This window comes from Zootoca vivipara, chromosome 1, assembly GCF_965207765.1.
Source record: "Zootoca vivipara chromosome 1, rZooViv2.hap1.1, whole genome shotgun sequence".
In the NCBI taxonomy this organism is placed as follows: domain Eukaryota; kingdom Metazoa; phylum Chordata; class Lepidosauria; order Squamata; family Lacertidae; genus Zootoca; species Zootoca vivipara.
In genome coordinates this window covers 39,159,758-39,184,658 of record NC_142582.1, presented here as the reverse complement: position 1 = coordinate 39,184,658, position 24,901 = coordinate 39,159,758, and the positions used below count along the sequence as shown (strand labels likewise).

The 24,901-nt window shown below is 42.2% G+C and overlaps 1 protein-coding gene across 2 annotated transcripts in view; it reads left to right on the top strand.

Annotated features, from left to right (window-relative positions):
- Nucleotides 1–2,511: 2,511 nt before the first annotated feature.
- The window catches only part of MGAT5 (alpha-1,6-mannosylglycoprotein 6-beta-N-acetylglucosaminyltransferase), a 114,271-nt gene continuing 91,881 nt past the window's right edge, over nucleotides 2,512–24,901 (top strand). Inside the window, exons 1-2 of one of the 2 annotated variants that reach the window (XM_060279337.2) lie at nucleotides 2,536–2,858; nucleotides 15,405–15,616. The gene's annotated coding sequence lies outside the window, so the exon portion shown is untranslated. Of the gene's footprint in view, nucleotides 2,859–15,404; nucleotides 15,617–24,901 lie in introns of both variants that reach the window. The other variant, XM_035130388.3, reaches the window with a different exon arrangement.

Sequence of the window (24,901 nt, the reverse complement as noted above, 5' to 3'; positions counted from 1 at the left end):
TATCTAGGTCTGGGTAACAGTGTCTTACAGTTAGTGTCAGGCCTATAACATCTTTAACATTGAAATTTATGTCTTGGAGTATCACCATATAGTATTCATAGAGGGATGTAGCAAATCTATAACGGAAATATGATGAAACACACATCTTACATTTTAATCGTTGGGCAATCGATACAGAAAGATATTATTTTGAAATCTCAGGCTGCCAGATAGTAAGAGTGATGTCTCATTTATACCCTAGCCACCCTTTTCGTCTAAGCCATTGATTGTTTTAAACTGTCTTTTATCAGGCAAGTCCAATGCAGAGTTAGATTAATTGATTTCAGAGGGCTCCTGTACACCTAACTGCACAAATATGGCTGCAAGAACTATTAACAGCCGGCAAACACTCTAATAGAAAAGGTTATAAATTCCATCGGGAGAGGATAAGATTCATATATGTTAATAGGACTCTTCCATATAAATGACACTAAACTTATCCTTGCTTGATCTGCTTTCTTGATGGCTGTACTGTATTTCAGGCCACTTTGACAAAATGGAGAATATTTTAATTGATGGCTTAAAGAACAGTATATATAGCCAACATTAGTCATACTGGGAGTAGACTCACTTAAATCAGTTTGTCTACTCTGAATATGACTAAGGTTGGCTGATAATAACTTTTAAAGTATATATTACAAGGTGCAACCCTGACACAAAGCTGACATTGACACCCCAAAAATAGAACGTGGCAACTGATGCGTGGAGTGCTGGAGATGCCAAGAAGCATGTGTAGCTTGTTTTCTCCTCTTTCCACATCATTAAAATCTCACTTCTCTTTCTCTCCATTGTCCTTGTTTTCTTCTGCAGCAGGAATGGGCAACATGGTGCCCTCCAGATGTTGGTGGGCTACAACTGCCATGATTCACAGCCAGCAAGACCAATGATCAGAAATTTATGGTAGCTGTAGTCTGACAACATCTGAAGGGCATCATGTTGGTTACTCTGCTTTAAGAATCAAACTACGTGTGACATTTGTCATGTAGTTTGTCTTGGCATGACTGATTGAGCCAGATCTGGACCAAGACATGGTGTGAAGACATGCCCTTGCTGCATCCTGATTCACTTTGTCTCTGCCCCTCCCACCAACTTCAGTCTGATTTCAAGCAGCCACCTTCCTCTTCCTAGGCTTAGTCAATCCAGAGCTCAGCAGGGAAGGGGATGGGGCCCCGGGGCAAAACTATAATTGTTGGGTGTTGCCTGCCATTAGCTCTGGCTCCACCTGCTGCTGGTCACCTTGCAATGGAACCAGCCACCATTGCCACCATCATGTCCAAGTAAACAGCAGTGACACCAGTGACAGGAGGATGGGGTTTGCATTGCAGGGGATAGATGATCACCAGGGTCCCTTCCAACTACTGATTCTCATTGGTCAGGATTCCCCCTTACACTACACATGGGAGGGTCTATATCTGTATCATCTCACTTGTGAACAATGCTTGCAATGCATGACCATGTGAAACACCCCCAGGGATTCTTCAAAAACGTTTTGGGGGTGGCCATTTGTACCACAGTTATTCAATACATGATGGCTGGCAGCTGATTATGTCAACTGACTGAATTGGAAAGCGTTGCATTTAGGGGTTGGTGTTTGCTTGTTGAAGTGGTATGGAAATGTGATATTTGAGCCAGTCGCTCATTCACCACGTGTTAACAGCTGTCGGGCGTATGGGCCTTTATTGCGTGGGGAGCTGCACTACAGGGTCGTAGCTGGTTCTAAATCAGGCTCTCACCAAACTTCCCACTTCTAGTTCCGTAATGGGTATTTACGCAGAAAGCTCCGATTGTGGTTATGTGTTTTCCACTGCCGTGCAATGTGCACGTAATCTTCGTGCATGCATCATTTAAGTTTATGCCTTGGTACCTATTAAGGTACGAAACGCTGCACTGCAGAGCAGTCCATTGGGTTGCCTCTAGCCGCTTTGGGGCCGTGGCCAGCAGACGGGAAATCTATGATTGTCTGTGCTTTTTTTAAAGAAGGGGGGGGGAACGGGAAGTTTTAGGTTTATCTAACCGTATTATGTGTTAATGATGCCCGGTCGTCTCGGCGGCTAGGCGGGGACTTTTGCAACCACAAACGGAGAGGGTTTTGTGGGCAGGTTTTCCTGGGCAACGGGACCCGGGAAGCTGCAGATGCTTCCTGCTCATGCAGTGTTGTTTTACACACAGAGATGAAGGATTTAACCCCTTCATGCTGAGGACTTTCTGGAGCAATGTGGGACGTGCTGCCGCTCGGCGCATTAAAACGACAACAACGCGGCAGCCAAACGCTCACACGGTGTCATGCGCCTCCGTGGAGGCCTGCCAAGAGCCTCGCTCTCTCACAAGTCCTGATTTGCTGCGGTCTTTCTCCCATGCCGGTGGATACGAGTGTGGCACTTTGGAGACGCTCCCTTTCTCTCGCGGCAGGCGGCTCTCCCCCCCACCCTTGTTGTTTTCGTTGCGCGCGCTCGCCGCCAGGGTGGGCACTTTGCAGACGCTCCCTAGCTCTCTGGCGAGGCGAGGCTGCTATACACGCTCCCGGCCGGGCGGGAGGCTCGTAGACGCTCCCTGCTCGGCCCGGGCTCCTTGACCCTGCTGCAGGAGCCGGCGTACAAGGAGCCGCCGAGCACGGGCCGCTCCGCGCAGGATTCCGGCGCTGCAGTCGCGAGCCTGGCCCTGGGAGAAGCAGGGCGCCAAGCGCCGACGCCTCCGACGCCACTACTGCGTTGCTCCAGGTCCGGCCTCCCCGCCAGTCCGGCGGGGGGGCCAAGCCCCGGCCGCGCTTGGGAGAGTAGGATGGGCGAGGAGGGCGGCGGGGAGACTCGCCGGCGAAACTGGTAAGCGGCGGGGTTGCGGGGCTTCTCTCTCTCTCTCCTCCACTCTGCTCTGCCTCCCTGTAGCCCGAGAGCAGCACCGGCGTGCTCCGGTAAGATCGCTTGGAAAGGCGGCTTCTCCCAGCGCCTCGAGGGCCCGGCGGGGTGTGCAACGGCGGCGGCGGCGTTGCCGGGCGCCGGTGGCTGGCGGGGAAGGATTGGGGGGGGGAGCGGAGTGCAGTGGCTCCGTCTCCCCTCCCTCGTTACTCCGCCGTAGTTAAACGTGCTGCTTCTCTCTCCCCCCCCAACCTCTCTCTGTGTGGTCAGGATGGAAGCAGTTCGCCTTTCCTTGCCCGCATTTACGCGGGGGGTGGGGGGTGGAGAGCGGTGGAAGAAAGAGCGTACTATTCCCCCTCGTGTGCTGGAGCAGAGGCAGGCAGAGGAGTAGGTCTGCTCCTTTGCTTGCCTGCCTGCCTGCCTGCGCCTATTGGGTGGAGAGCGCGGTTAAAATGCTGCTTCGCCCTCGCTTGCCTTCTGGCGGCAGACCAGCTTTGCCAGGGCGCTCCTCTCTCGACGGAGGAATGGATGAGTGACAAGGTGGCTTCTGCTTCCTGCTCTCCAGCGCGTCCCGCGTGGTGGCCGCGTCCTGCGCACAGTCACTTCCCTGCTCGGGTATCTCGCTATCCCTTCCTCCACCTTGTCAGTGTGGACGACGAGGGTGTGTTATCTCCAGTCCCTTTGCCCTCTGCTTTTGTCAGGCAGGTAAGACCAACAAGGAGAGGGGGCTCTTTCCTATCATTAGGACAGTAATTGCTTATCTCCCCCTCCAATGCCCATTCTTCTTGGCCACGAGATATGCGGAACAGGTTGCCACACCTGCGTCTACTTTCCAGGTTGATGGAGTGGAGAAATAGGAACCTGGGAAGCTGCCATTGGGGCAGGTCGGTCCACATCGACTGGCAGCGCCTCTCCATGCTTGGGGATGCCCAGGATTGAACCCAGTACAGCTCCTGTACGCAAAGCAGATTCTCCAGCCCTTTTCATCTGCCTCCTACTAAGGGGCCTTTTCCCTTGGTGTGCCGGTTTCGCTCCCCTGCCTTGTGCGTCCCCCTGAGCAGAGTCTGCCACCTTGCTATCTTTTCTTGAGGGAATATAGTAAACATTATTCCTGGGATATATCAAAGTGTTTCAGTGGGATGAGGGAGCCCCCTTGGCTCTCTTCCTGGCTTTTCCAGGCTCTGGTTTGTAATGTGCACCGCTGTTTGCTTCCAGCCTTTGTCTTTGTGGACAGCTATTATTGGTCTTCCATGAAAGAAAAGTCTTTTTTCTCCTGTTCTCTTCCCTCCCCCCACCTCCCAGTGCCAACGAGCTGGTGGTGATGTTCCCAGCCCAATTTCCGAGGGAGGGATGCAGCTTTTGCCAGTAAAGATACTCCGCCAAGTATCTTCATGGCCTGAGGGATGGCTACAATGCCTTTTTTTCTGTGTCACCCAGCAGAAGGAACACTTGTTGGCCTTCTTTTACCCACCCTGCCTTCCCTTTGGGCCGGTGGATTATGTGATGCTTCCCTGAGATTGTAGGCAGAGATGGGGTGTGTGTGTGCGCGTTGCAGGGGACTATATCATTCATCTGCTGCATTTATACTCAGCCTTAATGTCAAAGCATTTGCATTGCAGGTATGTGCAGGAACAAAGGGGCCTGGTGTGTGTGTCCCCTATGGTGTGCACTTCAAGCTTTTCATTGCTCTTCAGGAAGAGCATTTATTTGCGCTTCAGGAAGAGACTCAGGGTGCATTCAGAAATTCAGCAGCTCAACTAGAGTTTGTATTTCCCTAAACCTATTGTTTCCCAACACACAAACACACAAATATATGGCTAGGAAGTCCATAGGGTACCTGAGGTCACTGAAAGGCATCTACAGCTTTTGCCTGGTGGTTGTAATATCTCTCTTTGTGCAATTGGAAATGACATGTGTCTGTATGTATGGCTAGGGGGTGGCAATTGGTCACACCAGCAAACTTGGCATGTCAAGATTATATTGACATTTTTATACTGAATTTCTATACTGCCCTTCATCCAAGGATCATAGGGCAGTTTACAGTATGAAAACACAAAAAAAATATAGCATAGTAACAAACAAAAACAATAAGCTTCCCACCCCACGGAGAGTTTAAAAGGCCATATGTTGTTGTTATTTATTAAATTTCTATGCCCTCTGTTGCTGGGTAGTAATGTGACAGTGGCACCATACCTAAAGCTACTTCAGAATGTAGCACACTTCATGCTAAATGTGACAAAGCCAGAATGTTAAATCTGGGCATTAAAATTCCCAAGTCCAGTGTAGCATGCTGTCACATTTTTTTGCTAATATAAATGATAATTTTATACAGAATGGAAAAGAGCAGGGAGATGGGTTCATTCCACAGTGGAATTCAAATATAGCACAGCATGAAATGACAGTAAACAATGCAGGGAGAGCAAGCATACTCGTGATAAAAGATAATGAGGTATACTTGTGTTTCCCTAGGCAAGGATGGCCAAAAGGTTTATTATGCTCTGTGAGAGGAACATTGCGCAGAGCACAATGAGTAGGAACACTGGTTTTTAGTGTTGAAGTAGAAAATAACTTTGTGGTATTGACTGACTTCTGTATTTAGCCTCAAGTTTGCTTAAACTTCTTCATTGCCAATCAGAGGTATATAAGCATCCCAAAATGTGAAGTTGGTAGAGTGCTCCAAAATGTTTGTGATTTTGAAAGGATGCTTCATTTTTTGCATGCTGTGATTATGGTTACCGTTAATTGGTGAGGACTCTTTGAATTGTGTGTTATAACTTAAACAGTAGCTTATGGGTCCAATTCTGTATTCCTTGTATCTGCAAATTTCTCACAAAGGTCTACAGGTGTTCTGAGTGCTCATGTAAGGCTGCATCAGGACCTATATGTTTTTAGTGGGTAGAGTGGTAGAGATTAAAAATTCATAGAATTGTAGAGTTGGAAGGGACTCCAAGAGTGATTTAGTCCAACCCCCTGCAATGCTTGAATCTCAACTAGATCATACATGACAGATTGCCATCTAACCTCTACCTAAAAACCACCAAGGAAGGAGAGTCCACAACCTCCCAATGAAGTCCGTTCCACTGTTGAGTAGCTCTTACTGTCAGAAAGTTATTTGTCTTGTTTAGTTGGAATCTCCTTTCTTGTAACTTGAACCCATTGGTTTGAGTCCTACCCTCCAGAGCAGGAGAAAACAAGCTTGTTCGATCTTCCATTTGACAGTCCTTAAGACATTTGAAGCTGGCTATCATATCTCTTCTTAGTCTCATTTTTACCAGGCTAAACATACCCAGTTCCCTCAACCATTCCTCCTAAGGCTTGGTTCCAGACCATTTATAATCTTGGTCAGCCTCATCTACACACATTCCAGCTTGTCAATTTCCTCCTTAAATTGTGATGCCCAGAACTGGACACAGTAACTCCCAAGGCGCAATAGAGTAAGAGTATTACTTCCCTTGATCGGGACACTAAATGCAGCTTAAAATAGCATTAGCTTTTTTTGCTGCTACTTCACACTGTTTAAGCATGTTAAGCTGGTGGTTTTCTGGGATCCTTAGATCCTTTTCACATGGCAATTCAGGTGTCTTGTATTTGTGCCGCTGGTTCATGTCGTAAGTGTAGAACCTTACATTTTTCCCTATTGAAATTCATAAAAAAATATTTAATGGCTTAAATCCTCTGTTAACATATTTCCTAAATCTTGCACACTGAGGCACAGAAATATAGTTTGTATAGTTAATAAAAGTGAAGCATAATTTATTCATCTGTTAGAAAATAGGGTTTAAATACCAGTAATAATAATAATGCTACAATACAAATTTATAGATGTTTTCTTCTTAAAACAAACCTTATTGGAAGTAGAAAAATTTCTTAATTAGTTGCCCATTCAGTGTATCTAGTGTATCAGACTTCCTGCACATTATAGATAAATGTCCTATTGTGCTGCACTGCTTGAGTTCAAAAGTGCTGTGGTCTGAACCCCTCAAATCTCCCCACAGTCTCTTGGACTTCCCCAAATGTCATGCTATCTTCAGAGTAGAGCTGGGGGTAAAATCAGATGTCTGGTTGCTGAAGGATGCAAAATAATAAATAAAAATGAGACTGTGCCCAAATCTGCACTCCTGTATCCTCTTACCTGGAATAAGCTTAGCTGAACTCAGTGAGTTGACATGCATAGGATTGAGACAGCTATAATCTTTCTTGCACATCTTGTCTCCTCAGAATCATTTCCCCCCATCCTAGATTCTGAAAGTCTGTTAGCTTGAATGCATGTAAATATCATAGCTCTCTGTGCTAATAAAACCAAAATTCTACATGTTAGATGAATTATTGCTGCTTGTACATGTTCATCTTCTGTTGTTTTCTTGAATGGAGGTGGGGGTGCCAAGGGACTGTGTTGGCAGATGTGATGGCATGAGAAATGTGATTTGTCTATACTGTGACCTAATAATTCCCACAGCTGTATTTATTTATTTTTGTCTTTTGAGGAAAGAGAGAAAAAAAATCTGATCCAACACCCTTTGGCGTTGATGGGGAAACTCCAGTTGATCATAATTAAATTTAGTTAAGAAAATGTTAACATGCTCTGTTTTGTTCCTTAGGTCTATATGTAGCAACAGTCTCATACTCTACTGTTCTACTGGGAGTTCTTCAGACTCCCCTGAACCAAATTCATGGGGGCAAAAGATAAGGAAAAACCCCATTTTGCAGGAAGAATTCCTTTCACAGGGCTTCTCCTGATAGGAACTCATTAATTGAATTTCCCCCTAAGTCTCCAAGAGAACTGTTATTTTGGAGAGTTGAAATCCCTGCATTTCAGGGAGTTGGACTAGGGTAACCCTTGGGGGCCCTTTCAACCCTAGGCACATTTTGCGACAGGGAATTTCATTAGTGCGAGCAGTTTCTGAGCACTAATTCTGAGATTAAAACTGCAGAGTGGAAGGAAAGGTGGACCTTTTCCTGCCTCTGCACTTCCAGCTACTCTCTGAAGACTGGAGGAGAGACCCTCTTAAGAATATTAAGGGGGTGGGCAGGTGAAGGACTAGACCACGTGAAAAATGAACATCATATTTTAGCTGTCATTCATTCATTTTCAGCTTTGTATTCTTATTATAAAAAAGTGTGTCTAGGCATTCCGTTGTTGCGCCCATAACCTAGGTTTAAGGAGTCATTTAGCTCCTAGCTTTCATATCAGTTTCTAACACTGCTTCCAACTCTACAGTTCTTTGAGTCTATGAACCTGCCTAGTGCTTACCCTACCTTGAAAGTCATTACTCAAGGTGGCTTGCAAAATATAATGCCAAGTGTAAAATAGAAATCCATAATTAGAACACAATTTCCAGACTTAAAAGCCTGTAAATTGCATCAATAAGAGCCAAAACTTAACTATCCATTAAATCAAGTAACAAATTAATTTTGTTATGGCATCCATCAAAGATTGCAACAAGAGTGTTTTAAGACAGTAGGTGTCCATACCAAAAAGAATTAAAATGTTGTGACAGAGGTGACTACATAAAATTTCTGTGTTGTGCCTGTGAGCTATCCATCTGATTATGCATTTGTACTACTGGAGTTAAGTCTCTGTTGCTCTGTTTTTATTGAATCGTGTTATTTTTTTGCCGTGTGTGTGTGTGTGTGTGTGTGTGTGTGTGTTGTAAGCCTCATTGAGTTTTCTTAGCAGCCTAATGGACAGATATAAGCTTGTAAAGAGAAGAACAAAGTAATCTTCCAAGCATTGGGAATTTTTGTCCTGTTAGTTTAAAATGTAATGAAAACATGAAGGTTAGACTTAATTACAAAATTTGGCACAGATCAGAACAGCATACTAGTAGGTGTTACCACAACTTTTTGCATGTTTGTGTGATCATTTTTGGTATGGTTCACAGTATATTGTCTTATATAAATTATGAAGAACTCATTTTTGTGGGGAATTTTTTAATTATTAGAAGGGAGGAGCCAACAAATGTGCCTAGTAACTGGAATGGGCCATCTTTCTTGGTTTCTGCTCCACAAAGGGTGTCTTTTGTATCTGCCTGATTAGATTTACAAGGTTGCAGAGGCAGTCACATATGCCATAAATCGCTGACATTGACACCACGACAACTTGGGCCCCATTTTTGAATGTAGCACATATGGCTAGCAACTTGCTAAAGTCAGTTGCCAGAGACTAGGTTCTGCACTTGAATAGAAAGCCTGTAGATACACTGCCATCTACAGTCAGATGGCTTCTCCCCACCTCGAGTTCTGATTGCTTTTCCAGCACCGCAATCTAGACTTTTTGTAATTATATTCCTTTGACTACAGAGTTTCTTGCTAGCCATTACAGAGTAGCTATGTTCTGCTACAGTTGTTACAATTTGGGCAAAGTTGCTCAGGGCATGTTCATCTAAGGCAGGCATAGGCAAACTCGGCCCTCCAGATGTTTTGGGACTACAACTCCCATCATCCCTAGCTAACAGGACCAGTAGTCAGGGGTGATGGGAATTGTAGTCCCAGAACATCTGGAGGGCCGAGTTTGGCCAGGCCTGAGCTAAGGAACTTAAGTGCTGGAGACACATTTCTCAACCAGAAAGTTGAGATTCTTAAGAAATCAATATGCTAGTCATCATCAAAACGCAGGCTCTCAGTTGTCAAGCTAATTTAGGCAACTAGCCTGGTACATTTCTACATCTATCTTAGCACTAATGTCATAGCTGCCAAGTTTTCCCTTTTCTCGTGAGGAAGCCTATTCAGTATAAGGGAAAATCCCTTAAAAAAAGGGATAACTTGGCAGCTATGCTAATGTATTTTCTGCATTTCAGTATTACTTTCCTGTTAAGATAATTAGAGAAAAGATAAAAAGACGAAAGAGCCAGAGTCAAAAATGTTGTTATAAGGATGACATTGACTTTATGAGACTGGCAGTATGGTACATGTTGACGAAAATTCAGTACCAAGAATTTTTTTTGGTACATTCTTAATTTCCCAAGAAAAGAGAAGAAAGCTGGTAGCATTCTATAAATGATGCTTCTAATAATCTATGGGTGCTATTCAACTAAATTAGTTGAATCCATTGATTTCAGTGACTCTGCTCCTCCAGTTAGAGAAATAAAATTTGTACACCCTTAATTTTAAACTAATAAAATGACTGGTCTTATTAATCTAAAGCAGGCATAGGCAAACTCGGCCCTCCAGATGTTTTGGGACTACAACTCCCATCATCCTTGGCCACTGGTCCTGTTAGCTAGGGATCATGGGAGTTGTAGTCCCAAAACATCTGAAGGGCCGAGTTTGCATATGCCTGATCTAAGGGCAATATTGAACTAAAAGCTGTTTAAATCCTTTGATAGCTACTAAAAGTGTGACTTAACATTGGATATCATCATAATTTGGGGGTTGGTTTTTTTGGTGACAAGTCGTTTTATTGAAAAGATTTCAATTATAGATAATTTAAACATCATTTAAGAACAGTTTTCCTAGCAGCTTAAAGCAGGAGCAAATGAAAACAAAAAGTAAGAGATTTGAAATGCCTCAAAATAAACTAAATCCAGATGAGAAAAGGTGTGACAACTTTGTGAAAGCTCAGTAGGGATGAGGCCCTCCTCCATCCCAAGGATGGATATCCAGAGCCTTCTAATTTGCAGGAATTGTAACAGGTAGCAGGAAAACATTCTTGTGGTCAAGGGAACATGCGATAGCTGCCTTATACCAAGCCAGAATACTCATCAGTATCCTGAATACTGACTGGAAGTAGCTCTCTACAGATTCGGGCTGCATAATTTCACAGCCTACCTGGAGATGCAAAGGATTAAGCCTGGCACCTAAACCTTTGCATCATTGTCTTAGGGTAATTTAAATGCCATTACGCCAACAATACCGCCTTGAATTATGTTTCGTTGCTTGTCTCTGGCATTTTTGTATTGTTTTATTTTGCTATGGCTGTATGCTAACGCAATAAAGATTTGAGCATAAAAAAAGCCTGGAACTCTTTGCATGCAAAGCATGTATATGAGCACACCTGTTAGCATAAATGTATTCTGAAAGTTTATTTCTCCTAGAGCAGAGTTCTTAAAACTGGAATTCCAGGATGTTGGTGGACTACAACCCCCACCATCCTCAACCATCTTAGCTAATAGTAAGTGATGATGAGAGTTGGAAGTCCAACAATATCTGAGGGCACAAGGTTGGGGAGAGCTGTGCTAGAGGACTTTATGTGAAATTACCGGTGAAGTTGGAAAATATGATCAAATGACCCTTATATATGGACCTGGCACAAGAGAAAAGTGACAGTTTCCTCAAGTATTCATCTTTGAGTACACTTTATTTACAGCTTCTGTTGGAAATACTGAATTGCAATCAATTTGTGACCTTGAATTGCAGCTTTTGTTCTTGTGGAGTAGATGCTTTGCTAATGATGAAGTGGTTTTTTGTCTGTCTCTCCAACTCCTCCTTACCCTGTACTACCTTCCATGCTGTCTTCCCAGAACACCTTAGTCCCCCCAGAACAGATTCTTGGTGTGTGTTATGCAGGGGGCTTCAGTAGGAAAGAATGTAGCCTGTCCTCCTTTTACATTACAGTACTCTGTGATCATCACCTGAGGCTTTTCTTTTTGTGTCTCTCCTCCATGAGAGGTCTGGAGTGTGGTAACACATGAATGGACCTTTTCTGCTGTGACTCCCCATTTGTGGCATGCTTTCCACAGGGAGGCACCATCTTTACATCTATTTAGGCACCAGGCAAAAACATTCTTTTCCCAGACCTTTGGCTAATTAAACAATCTATGGCCTTTTAAATTGGGGTGGATTTTTTTTGTTCGTTATTTTTGTGTTTTTATACTGTGAACTGCCCTTTGATTCTCAGATGAGGGACAGTATATAAAACTGATAAGTAAATAAAATAAATTCAAAGTATTCTACAAATATATCACTCTAAATCTGTCTTCCCATTCTGCCAAACCTCTTCAGAGAGGATACAGAGCCTGAGAAGCAGAAGGAGAAAGTACAGTAGCACCTATTGTCTTTGGTGAGTCTTCTGCAGCAACTTTGGGCCAGACAACTTTGGCTGCACACAAACATGCAATCATATACTGTACAGTACTCCCCTATCAATCCATACCTATCTCTTTTCCTCCCATCTACACCCCAATTATCCTTTTTATTTTCAAGACGTCAGCAAGCAGAAAGAGGAAAGTTTTCAGGGTGGGACAAAAGGTTGGTGCTTTGCTTTTCAATAGTACTTACTATACTGGCCAAAACCCTTATCTATTTAGTGTTCTAAAAATTGCTCGAATGATCTGGACATTCTTAATTTGCCATTCTGTTTCAACAGTAACTATTCATATGTTTCCAGAAGCGCGCATACAGAATACGATCAGGAATGATGTCCTTTGATTTACTGCGAACTGTCAACAGTCTTTTTCCACCCTGCAGTGAAATTGGGAAAGGGGTTGTTTGTACATCTCTTGCCTTGCTTGCATAGTGCTTTCACTGTATGCTGTGTCATGTAATGTTTGAGCAAGAAGATGTATGCTTGTGTAAATGAAGGATCACCTTCTGAAATGTGGCACTTTTTCCTGGATCTTGGGCAAGTCAATTGGCAAATCGGGCCTTTTGGGGCAACTCTGGGGTTTGTAAAAGAAAAAGCTCAACAATTTTTGGAGTCTTCCTAAAAACTATAAACTTTTGGGGTGTCCTGGTTTTTACTTTTTGAAATATGGCAACCCTAATGGCAGGCAAGATAGGGCATAGACCTGGAGCAGGTTATTTATGGTGAGGTTCCCTGGGAAGTTGGTTGTGTTTCATTTAGGATTTCACTGAGCAGAAGCAATTTGTAAGTAATAGTGTGTGCTGAGAATAGTACAGATCTATGCATCTACAAAATGAAGTTGTCAAAATTAAGCAGGTAATCAATATGCCAACTGAGATGCCTACAAACTGACTTTAAAAACAGAACCTGACTTCTTGTCTTCCCATTAGCTTTGCTGTGAAAAAGACATATTTAGCTATAGGTGAAACTCGGAAAATTAGAATATCGTCGAAAAGTGCATTTATTTCAGTAAAGCAACTTATTTTTTATTTTTATTTTTACAAATGCTTTCTTTTGGAAATTCCACAGTAATAAAACAAATAGTTACAATAATACAAAAATAAACATTGCAATTACATTTCATGAATTACATTCCATTTATATTTGACCCGCCTAATGACAAATAATTACAATTACAACAAATAAAGGCTTGACATATCTTGCTTTGCATGTCATGCATCTATCTCATATATTGGTTTCCCCTTTTAAGTTGCGTTACTGAAATGAATGCACTTTTCGACGATATTCTAATTTTCCGAGTTTCACCTATATATGCAAGCCCAGTGATGATTGATTAGCCTTGCTTCAATCCCTCCATATTTTAAGCAGAGTGTTTGCCTTTTTTCATTTACAAAGAACTGAGTGTATGCTTATTCAATTAAATGTAAACCTGTTCCTTTTGTGTACCTTTTTTATTTATTTAAAAAAAGCACAAAGAAGTTTGTTAAAAAAACTATGATACTGCTCCAGGGATATGATTAATGGGTCATGATGTCATGAACTGAGCCAATTGGCCTACTCAGGTTATATGCATTTATACAGAACATATGAATACTTGGTTGGTTGCAGTTGAAGTTTCCAATTAGAAGCAATTTGTGAACTGAGCAGATGATTCACTTTTCACATTTCATGTTGTTTCTGTCTTATGCAATTTCTGGTGTTGGGCTTTGGGGTATGGTTCATTATGGGTCACACAAGTAAAAGCCAAAGCAAGCTAGAATGGATACAGGAGCCAGTGACGTAAATAAGGGATTCCACTATAATAGATTGGAATTTATATTCAGGCGGATACATGGGTTACCCATGCAGCCTCCCACTCAGTTATGTACCTTCATACTATGTCCCACCTAATCAAATGCTGACACTTGAGGAAAATTTGCTTTGCAGATAAGTTGACAATACAAAAAGTCTGCTAAAGTGCTCATAGGGTGGATCTACACACTGGGGGGGGGGGCAACCCCGCTATAAATAAGTCAGAAACTGTTAAAACTAAAGAAAAAAAGCTATGTAAAAAATGCATAGAAATTTGTTTTGCTCTCTGGCACCATCTGGTGTTGCATGTTTATAATGCATTCAAAATGTTGTTTTTTGACTAATGTAGCTGAGTCTTGCTTAATTAGATGTTTGAGTGCTTGCTTAATTAGATAAAATTGCATAGTCATTTATTTCTGTTTTAATAATCTAATATTTGTTATCTGTTGAAGGCTGGTGGCCAGAAGTTGTGTCTTTTAGTTTAGTTGTGTTTGTTTCCAGTTGTTTCATGATACAGCTGCAATGAAAGTATGTCAAGTATGTGGTTTTTAAGGACTTATTGAATAGGTTTAAAGTTTATGTGAATGTGTTTAACACCACTGCATATGGACTCACATCTGCAATCATAGTTTTCTGTATTCAAGAAAAACAAAAGGAGAACTAACTGGGTGAGAGAGGGTTAATGAAGGATTGCTGTATGCCTCCTTAACTTTTATATGGAGGTTGCTCTTAATATTTTAGCCTTCTACATTATAGTCTGGTAGAAGATTTATTCTTCCCATATCATAATTGGGATGTGACTCTGGGGGGTCAATGTGTGTGTGAAATGTTACATGTTGTAATCCTTTGAATCATTTGACTTCTTCTTCTCCTTTTTTTTTTTTTTTACTAAAATAGCTTCTAAGTTTGTATTCTGGACTCTTGTCATGCAGTGAATCTCAGTCATATATAAAGGTTTCAGTTCTGTTCTTATTGTCTATTGGTGATGGTAATTAGCCTCTTGTTAGGCTTCAGTGCATCAGTAGGCCTCATTTCTTGTCAAGACATACTGTATTGGAGAGGTATGTTACCTCTGTATTTTGCATTATGAAGACCAATAAAATGACCTTTAAAATAGCCCGAGAGACCGTTGTGGTGTAATAATCTAAAACAAAAAAACACCCTTCTTCCTATTAATAGGGATGCTCAGAGAACATTATAAATAGATGGAATTCTTAAAATATTCTGGTAAAGGGATATTTATAGAAACAGACAAAGCCTTACATAAATGGCTGCTTTTACAGATACAGAGCTGTTTATGAACAGATACAGATTGTATTTCTGAGTAGTTTTTGGCCAGTATCATTTTTGTTTTGATTACTGACTTGGCCAATGAGTTTTACATTTTGTATACTGTACATGAAAGAGGAAGATGGTGTACGCAGTCAATAACAACAGGAGCCTTTTTTATAAAAAGGTTGGGTTTTTGAAAGCTGTAAGTTTGAACACATAAGATGAATCTTATCAGCTTTTCACTTACTTCCAAAACGACAGCAAAATGCCAATAACTTAAAATTTAATTTTTTTAAAAAAAATGCTTTTTAAAGAAAAATCACAAGATAATTTCTTAGTTCCAGTATTATTAGTAGAAACACACATTATAATCCTCATCATATATTTATATATTTATATTTGTATTTATATTGTATATATATTTACAGTGGTACCTTGACATCCGAATGCCTCGACTTACGAAGGTTTCGACTTACAAAGTTGGCAAACCCGGAAGTCTTTTTGCCGTGCGTGTGTTCTGCGCCTGCGCAGAAGCAGCGTGCAGGGTCGGCGCACGCGCAGAAGCGCAAAATCGCGCATGCGCAACATGGACAACCAAAGGTTTCGACTTATGAAGAGCGTCGCGGAACAGATCGCCTTCGTAAGTCGAGATACCACTGTATATTTGTTATATTTAAAACATTTTTTTTTCAACTGCGAGTGAGGCATTCCTTGGAGGCTGGATCTGCTGCCCCTATGGATATTGCACCTGAGGCAGTCACCTCACCTTACTTCATGGGTGGACCAGCCCTGAAAGTAAAGGTAGAGAAAGAGGATGCTAATTTTCACTGGACTTTTTTGCGGTCCACATGGATAAATCAGCAGAATGGGCATGAGGACAGGTTGACATCTTCCCTCAATTTCTTTACAACACTGGGATTGTGAGCAACTAGCACTGTGTGATATTAGTGGTGCTATTAGAGGAAGTCCAATCACAGCCTTTGCTAACCTGGTGCCTTCCAGATCTTTCAACCACATCTCCCACAGTGCTGTCTGGGGCTGATAAGAGCTGTAATTCAGACTATCTGGAAGACGCAACATTGGCAAAGGCTGTCCTGTTGCTTTAGGAGTAACAATGGGCTTCTCACTGTGTTTGCTACGGGCAGTAGGCCATCAGTGAAAGGATATCAAAGTGTAACATTTTGGATTGTCACTTTGTTTTTGTTGCACCCGAGTTAAGTTGTGATGTGCTTTGATGATTTAGGTGCCATGTTAACTCCCCCCCCCCCGGACTTTTATTGGTGAGTTTTGCTATACCAACACCAATCCTAGTTTGTCGATTAGTAATTATTGCGGTTTTCTTGTGAATAACGTTTTGATCTGTAAACTGTTTTAGGAGCTTATGGTTGACAGCTGAAATAGAAATTATATATATTTCTTGTTCACTTTGACTTCTGTATATACTTAATCTTTTTTCTTGCATTTTGTACACTTCAAGCATTTTGCATGTATTATCTCAGTAATCCTTACAACAATTTTGCAAAGCAGATCTGTAAAGGTGGTAGAAAGTGCAGCTGGGGTTCTGTCAGTGATGGCTTTCCTAAAGCAAGGTTCCATAGATCTTGCCTGGCTTTGATAGCTAGCCAGCTTTTGCAAGCCCCAGGACTCTGCATTTATCCCTGACTGGAGGGAGTATTCTGTTACAGTGACAATTGTGATAAATTTACATAAGAAAACAGAGCATGAAACAGTTTAGGAGGATGACAGGGAATTGCGCAGCATGGTTGCCTTTTTGGATAATCTGAGAGAACCTCTAAGTGCACCATGACAAGACAGATACCGCCCCCCACCCCCAAACCACAGCCATCCTCTAAATTCTTAGGAGAAGGGTAGAAGGGTGCGGGCATAGCTTCTTGGTCAGAAGTTGCCAGATCCTGTCTATTAAACTTGTGGGCTCTTGCCTAAGACCACCTAATGTATGCAGTAAGTTTGGACCAGTGGATTTACAGCTGCTTAATAATAATAATAATAATAAATAGCTACAGCTACTGGTGTAGGCACATCTTTTTATTATTGTTTATTTCAGTGTACAAATAACTAAAAGTTGATGAACTTTATGTTAACACATCTTTGGGGATTATAACACATCTTTTCTTCTCCCAGATATTTGCATTTTAGCTGAGAGTGATACATTCTTAGTTCTTCTGCAACAGTATGGGTCCAGTGAATATGTTGGTCACCCCTACTGATCATTCCATACTGTTGTTGAATCACTACAATTTCCATCTCAGTCATAAATTATTTAATGAGTTTCGGTAGGTTACCTTAATGTTTCCAACTTCCTGATTCCAACTCTTCCTGCTGTTTGAGGCTAGTGACTAATTTTCTGTCTGCTCCAGGAAAATGAAGCCTTTGAAATTTCAGCAGTCAGGGGAAGTCACTCTTAAGAGAGCTTCAATTATCTAGAATGGGAAGCTGAATGTTGTTCTTGATCTAGATAACACATCTTGTGAAATATATTGTATTTGTCTGTGTAACTCTCTAAAAGGCATGGATTTCTTTTTGGTTGCTGCAGAAAAGGCTTGACATGAGTAAGTGAATAATCTTCCGAAATCTTCATTGGCTAATCATAGCAAAGAGTGAGCAATCATTTCACTCCTATACTTATATCCTATATTATCCCTGAACAGTGTGTGCACAGGGGCGTAGGAAGGGGGGTGCAGCCCGCCCCAGGTGTCACCCTGAGGGGGGGTGACAAAATGGCGGCTGGCACTCAGGTGCCCGCAGGCTCTGTGCTGTCTGCCAGCTGCCTCCCCACCAGCTGTAGGGCGGCTGACGCCCCACGCCGTGCTCACCGTCCATATGGGCGATGCGCACCCTGCCCCTGTGGGCGTTTTGCCCTGCCCCTTGGTGCACCGCACCAGGTGCCTGAGAGCCTTCCTCTGCCACTGTGTGCATGCAATAATTTTGAAGCTGCAAAGTTTGGCATCCAGGGCTGAGTTTTGTGAAGTGGGAGAGCATTTACTTCAGCTACCTTTATTCTTGTAACTCCCTGAACTACGCACAAACACCGAGACTTTATTTTGAACCATTGCATCTTGCTTTTCCTCCCAAAGTAGATCAGAGCATAGTGTACAATAAGACACTTAAAAATAATAAAACACTAAGCAGTCTAAAATAATAACAGCAGAGCAGTCTAAATATCTAGAAGGGCTCAAAAGCCTGATATGTTTCAACTGCCTTCTAAACATAAGCAGCAAAGGAGCCATATGACATTCCTTAAAACTGCTCTAAGTGACCAATGTTATTGTATAATACTGATAAGGAATGTTTTTAAATGTTTGAAGCATACCATTATGCCCAGTAGAAAGGATGGGTACCGCTGGATACTAGTGGACTGTTGTGTTTCATTGTCTTGGATGAAACAACTTGTATCCAATTGATTTATATCACCCGCCTGCCTATAACATGACTAGTCCTACTCATTCTGGATTTCAAGGGTGTTTGAAATAATTGCTTCCCTGGATCAGGTTAACATGCCCTGTGGGCTCTGAGAATTCTTACTGAAGGGAGTTCAGAGTCCACTGATGTATCTTATTGCTAACAACCTACCATTTGTAAGCTTGTCTTAAGCCACAGAGCTCACTCCTTTGCATGGCTAATGGACAGTAAAGCCAGCAATTGCTGGAATTGAACTGAAATTGAACTGCCACTGACATAGGTGAGAAAGAACTCCCTGCTCTCCTGGCTTGGACCTTGTCTGATCCATTCCCAAATTTGTTTTTTGGAGGGAGGGGGAAAATGGATGCTTACAAGGAATGTTGGCTCTCCAAGACCACCAGATACTGCATAGTCAATCACCATAAGATGCTCCTTAGAGCAGGCATAGGCAAACTCGGCCCTCCTGATGTTTTGGGACTACAATTCCCATCATCCCTGGCCACTGGTCCTGTTAGCTACGGATCATGGGAGTTGTACTCCCAAAACATCTTGAAGGCTGAGTTTCCCTATGCCTGCCTTTGAGGGTAAAAAAATCTACATGCATAAGCCCATCACTGCTGAGATTGTAAAAGTTACTGGAACATGTTTGAAGCAGCTATTTTTAACTATGGTATGTAAACTTGCTGTGAGTACTTTCTTTTGAAGCTTAGTGTACATTTATTGCTTAATTTCTCAAATTCCCGGTGGGTTAGTGGTTTTTATTGGCGGCCGCCAGGCACGTGACAATGCAAATCACCCTTCTCGTCGCCGCACGTCGCGGCACACCAGCCAGCGTCTCGCGGCACACTAGTGTGCCGCGGAACAGCGGTTGAGAAACGCTGCTCTAACACATGAAGGAGTATCTCAGCAAATGAATGCACCGGTGTTCTGTCTTGCCCAAAATAAAATTACATTATTTTCCCCACTGCCATCATCTCCATGGAGATGTCCAAACTCTCAGTGTTTCATTTAAAGTTGCATTTTGCTGAAGGATTTGATACACATCTGTGCTTGTGTCAGCTAGGACTTGGATGGAGATGAACACCTTGTTAGCTTATCAGACTAGTCCTTTACATAGCTACTTTGCAGCCACTTTCATTCTTGACTGACCTAATTACACTAATAAAAAAATTCCTTCAGTAGCACCTTAAAGACCAACCAAGTTTTTATTTTGGAATGAGCTTTCGTGTGTATGCCCACTTCTTCAGAAGTGTATCTGAAGAAGTGGTATCTGAAGAAGTGTGCATACACACGAAAGCTCATACCAAAATAAAAACTTAGTTGGTCTTTAAGGTGCTACTGAAGGAATTTTTTTATTTCGCTTCAGCTCAGACCAACACGGCTACCTACCTGTAACTAATTACACTAAAAGACTGTTGCAGAATGAAAAAAAATAGTACAAGTCATCTTACACCTTACAATTTTTTTTGGTAGAACTTGTGCTCCCATTAACTTAAACCTTTAAGGTAGCTACTGAATACTGTATTAAATGGAAATGCATAGAAGTGGCAATAAGCTACTGAGAAATGTGATTGTAGAGTACAGTCTTACCTCGGGTTACAGACACTTCAGGTTGTACGTTTTTGGGTTGCGCACCGCGCCGAACCCGGAAGTACCGGAACAGGTTACTTCCGGGTTTTGGCACTCACGCATGCACAGAAGCACTAAATCACGCTTTGCGCAGAACCGCCGAATCGCAACCCGCGTGTGCGCAGACGTGGTGCTGCAGGTTGCGAACGCTGAGGGTTGCGAACGTGCCTCCCGCACGGATCATGTTCGCAACCCAAGCGTCCACTGTAAATAGAGTATGAGGCTGTTTCAAGTTAAACTCTGCTGTTTCGACTAATTTCCCATAGTTGCTTTACTCATCAAATTGGTTGAAAGCAGCATGGCGTTAGAGAAGGATAGCATTGATAACACTACTTCATAGAGATCAAGTGTACTTCATGCATACCAAGATATTGGCATACATGTAGCAGATGCCTACAGCCCTGAAAACAGTTAAGTCTTTTAGTAAGACAAGACAGTTATCCCATTTATAAGGAGGTGAGCTTCATGAATATTGCTGTGATTGAAATACATATTGATTTTAGTTTGTGTTTAAATTAGCATTGTACTGTGTCTGGAAAGAAAGACTGGCATGATTTGCATGTTGCATTAAACTGCAGTTAAAATAAACCATGGTTTTGTGTGAATGAGCAATATACTGGTGCATGTTGATGAAACTGAGAGTTCTTTGCTGGTCACCCACTCCTGTGATTGTCATGCTGCCAGGAAACAAGCCATGGTTTGGCTTGTTGTGTTTCAATACTGGCTCATGGTTTGTTTCTCTCCCAAAATGCCTCATAAGTGAAAGCTAAGCTTTGTTATGAAGCCATAGATTGCTTAAACTATGATTTAATGTAATGTGTGAACCAAGCAAGTTATTTACTCTACAGTCAAGGAATGACTATAAAGTTCTTGGAATTGCAGTCTGTCTCCTATGTGTTTACAGCTTCAGAATAAGCTTAAAACTGTTGCTGTTCAGACACCAGCAAACATTGCCTGCTAGCTTTAGCCACTATGAGGGAAATAATTCTGACTTGTGTAACCTGAAAAATCTGAATGCCATCATCAAGTGGGCTGGGATAAGAAGAGCTACTTCAGGGGTGCCAGTGGGGCTGTACATTTATTTTTCTTTGAACACAAATCTGTGCTACTTCACAAACTACTTTTGAAAGTCCCATCTATTTCCTGTTCCATGGGAGTACGTCCTGAAGTAGTACAAGCATAAAGCCTCAGGTACATGGAACTTGTACAGCTATTGGCATTCAGCCCTGGTATTATTGCTACCTGTCATTTGCAAGTACAGGTACCGGTAACTCACAATTTATGAGCATTTAACTTGTGCACATTGAGCTTTATACATTTGGAATTAAAATAAATAAATAAAAAGGGGGTGGGCATCCAGGGAAAAATGACTTTGGCAATTCCACTTGATATACCTGATATTGGCTGGGAAGTGCAGTTGGGGAGGAGTGTCAGTGGCACAATGGGTCAGTGTATCTGGCTGTTAACCAGAAGGTTGATGATTCAAGCCCACCCAGGGATGGCTGTGGGCAGGATTCCTGCATTACAGGGGGTTGGACTAGTTGACTCGGGGACCCTTCCAATTTGTATGATTCTATGACTCTCTGAGTGACTTACATGTTGATGTGACATTCTGTCTTGGTATTTGCTCAGTATATTAAAAAAAGGTAAAGGGACCCCTGACCATTAGGTCCAGTCGTGACCGACTCTGGGGTTGTGCGCTCATCTCACATTATTGGCTGAGGGAGCCGGCGTACAGCTTCCAGGTCATGTGGCCGCTTCTGGTAAACCAGAGCAGCACACGGAAACACCGTTTACCTTCCCGCTGTAGCGGTCCCTATTTATCTACTTGCACTTTGACGTGCTTTTGAACTGCTAGGATGGCAGGAGCTGGGACTGAGCAACGGGAGCTCACCCCGTCGCAGGGATTCGAACTGCTGACCTTCTGATCAGCAAGCCCCAGGCTCTGTTGTTTAACCCACAGTGCCACCTGCATCCCTGCTCAGTATATTAGGACACTATAATTAGGCAATTGGGGCTCACCTCCTCCAAATGCAACCTACTTGGCAAGTGCTTTGTGTTGAATCGTATCAAAATAGTCACAAGAATATAGAAAAACAAACAAACAAACAAAAATCAATTGAGAAGCAGTTTTGAAATGGCTTTGCCTTCTACAGTAATCCCAATGGCTGGTTCCAAATGGGACTTTGGGTTTATGTGTGTCAAACATAGCAAAGTTATTTAAAAATGAGGAGTTTCATAAGCAGTTTAAATATGGCATGAAAGTTCTGCTGCTAAAAGAAAAATAGTTATATGAAAAATTCAGCTAGACATGCCAAATCCTACTGTGCACCTAAAATAGCTCTTTGGATCCCAGTCTATGAAATATTTATTTAGAAAGTTATGTGAATTTACCTTTTGCATTCAGATTTTAAATCCTATTTTATTCAAATTTTCCTCTGCACTGTAAAACTAGCAAGTTCTTTTTCTTTTTTCTGTTTCTATTATTTTAATATTTGCTTGGTTTTGTTTCAAATGTGTATATGTACCTGTTTATGGAAAAATTAAAAAAGAATTCATTTTTTATATCTTATCTGCTTGCATTTTGTTCTGTAAAAAGCAGCAGAATGATTGTCTTCCTCTTCCTTGGAACTATGAAATGTGCTGTTTTCCCCTGTTGTCAAATTAAGCTTTCCCTGCTAGCAAGAAGAAGCATTACTGTAAGTTTTGAAGAGTGTTTATCCATCTGGAATTCCTTGTACAGTCTCTTTATCAGATAAAGTGGTTCTCAAGGTTATACTGACAATCATTTCCCTCAAACGCCTCTGCTGTATCATATAATACGATCTGTGGATTCCCTGTCTTTTACCTTCCAGGAAACGAGGGGAAGCGTGCTGCACATTTTGAATGGATTGGAAAATGAAAATATTGCCATGAAATATCCTAAGTGGGGGTTGGGGGGGAGGATGTATGATGTGGCAGATGGTATACCACTTCTGAAGCTCTGCTGGCTTGCCCAAGGCGTGGTGCAAAATGTAAGGGGTTGGACTTACCCTGTGTGTATCTTTATTTTTCAATCTGGCTCCTATTTCACAGATGCTCCTATTTCACAGCTCCTCTCCAAAAAATGAAGGGAGCTTGGATTTAGCAGATCTGAAGCTTCCTCTGCTCCACCCCTAAAATGCCCATTTGGGGACCTAGCACTGGTTGCGTGCAGAAGCGTCATTGTCAATGTGGATTATACTACTGGGCTGGCTGCAGGTGTAGTAAGGCATATGCAGTGGATGTGCTCCTTTGCCAGCAGAGCTCTTCTCTACAAATAGAGAGGTGACACTGTTCCTTTTTAATCCCTTCTAGCTAGTTGATCTGGGGGTTAGGACACCTAGAATTGCAAGCTTCTGCACAGAACCTTCATGCTACCTCATGCTGCCTTGCTCCTTCCCCTCTTAGTATCTGGTAGTGTTTGGAAGCTAGGTGAGCAATGCTGCCCTGCTTGCATGCCACTTCTGTGTTAACATCAATAAATATATATAATAATCCCATTTTTAACAATGTAGCTCAGTGCTAGAGCAGCTACTTTGCATGAAGAAGGTCCCATATTCAACCCCCTATGTCTCCAGGTACTGTTGGAAGAGACTCTAATATGAAATCCTGAGAGTTGCTTGTATACAGTGTAGACAGTACTGAGCTATATGGACCATTGGTCTGATTCAGTATATAGGGCAGCTTTCTGTGTTTTCATGTCCTCAGACTCTAAAAGGTTCCATACCCCTGACTTAAGTTACAGTAATTCTAGATCATGTCTAAGTCAGATATGGCCTTTCTTTTTGCCCCAGTGCCCCAGCCCTCATCCTCTCTTCCTTCCTGGCAGTCAGAGTGTGTATTGCTTGACCTTTGTGTCAACCCTGGCTAATATTCTGAAGGTCATGCCAAACTGTCGGTTTTGCATACAAAACCTATAAATATGAAACCTAGCCTACCTTGGATAAGTTGCCTTCAGCTGGAATCAGTATTACATGCTTCTTCATTTCCAAGGAGGATATTGATTTCTGTTTCCATAATTGCTTCTTCCACAGCCCATAAGAGATTAACTACATGCCCGTTATACCAGCTGTGGCAAGACCTTGGCAGTTATATTCAAGATTTTCATTATTTAATTGTCTGCCATATTTATGTGTTATATGTTCTGATTGATAAACTATACAACCCCCCCCCATATATATACACACACACAGAGAGAGAGAGAGAGAGAGAGAGAGAGAGAGAGAGAGAGAGAGAGAGAGAGAGAGTTTAAGTGATATACAGTATTGTGTTCTGATCTGGGCATACATTTTGAACCACTGTATATCATTCTGTTTTTCTTCTGATTCAAACTACTGTCCGGGCATATGTTACCCTTCTAGGGAGTTGGGTAGACAGAAATTGAGAGCTGGCAGAGCGGTGTGTCACAGTACCCTAGTCAGATTCCTCTACTTGCTACACTTAGTATCTCACTGCAGGTTTAACTCAGCCTGTGTTGGCAGCTAGGATTCCCTGGGCTGTCTTAGTGTTCATTTAGTCCCAGTAGTAAAGTTGGGAGAATTAAACATGCATTTGACCCTGCATACTTCATGAGCTTATGGTGCACAAGGTTAAAGGCTCTCTTAGAAGGACACCAGGGATGCTAGAGTGCCAGTGCCTGGCTGTATACACAACACTGTGCCACTTCCCACCCTTGAAAGCACTTGAAAGCATTCTCATTTTTTCCCTGTGTGGAGGAGGCAATATAGAGCTAAATATATCACTTGCCATTTTTATTCCTCCTTAAGGTGTTATATTAGTCAGTCTGGCTCCTAAATTTCATTTCATTTTGATTTAGTTTGGGTATTTATATCCTGCCGTTAAACAAATTCTCATG